Source organism: Trichechus manatus, unplaced genomic scaffold (assembly GCF_000243295.1).
Source record: "Trichechus manatus latirostris isolate Lorelei unplaced genomic scaffold, TriManLat1.0 scaffold00163, whole genome shotgun sequence".
NCBI lineage: Eukaryota > Metazoa > Chordata > Mammalia > Sirenia > Trichechidae > Trichechus > Trichechus manatus.
Window position 1 is genome coordinate 6,091,381 of NW_004444099.1, and position 924 is coordinate 6,092,304.

Sequence of the window (924 nt, forward strand, 5' to 3'; positions counted from 1 at the left end):
GCATAAACTCCCCTTGTGTCTATAGCCCCCAGGGTTTACATATTGTCTTGCTAGCCAACACTTGGCCTTTACCATTTGTTAATGATTTTTTGCTGAATACTTAGTGATGTCCAGTAGATGTGCCCCAGCTAAACAAGAGCTTTCTTCCACATCTCCATGAAGGTGCTTGTCTATCTTTACATTTCAGGTTAGTTAGTTGCCCTACAAACTCTGCTTTCTGAAGGGGTCAAGGAAGGTTTTGAATTTTGCAAATTGTCCAGAGTTTTTTGTTGTTGCTCTTGTTGTAATGGTGGGAACAATACTCTCTCCAACTTTCTACATCCTAAGTGGAAGCTTGAAGTCCAAAAAGAACGATAGCTCTCAATCAGGGTACTGTTGGGTAAACAGAAATCACGCTAGCTATATGTAAATATAATATAAAAAGAAAGTACAGGCAGTCCCTGGGTTACAACCAACCAACTTACAATTTATACTTGCCCTTTATTGTTATGTAAATTTGCTCTCACTTTTAAACGATTGAACCAACTCCTACTTACACCAAATTATTCATAAAAATCACCTTAACTTGCTGCATATGCAGCTTTTAAATCATGGAAACACTTCGAGCCTTTTCTAGCACTACAGTAAGGCTAAATAAGAACCATACGCAACTGTTCCAACTTCCCTATAAATCTCACTTAAAGTCACAGTTTGAACGGATCTCATTCATAACTTGGGGACTACCTGTAATAAACTAAACGAAACCAAAGCTGTTGCCATCGAGTCGATTCTGATTCATAGCGACCCTAAAGGGCAGAGTAGAATTGCCCTATAGAGTTTCCAAGGAGCAGCTGGTGGATTTGAACTGCTGACCTTTTTGGATAGCAGCCAAGTTGTTAACCACTGCTCCACCAGGGCTCAGACTAACAAAGTTTAAACAGATAT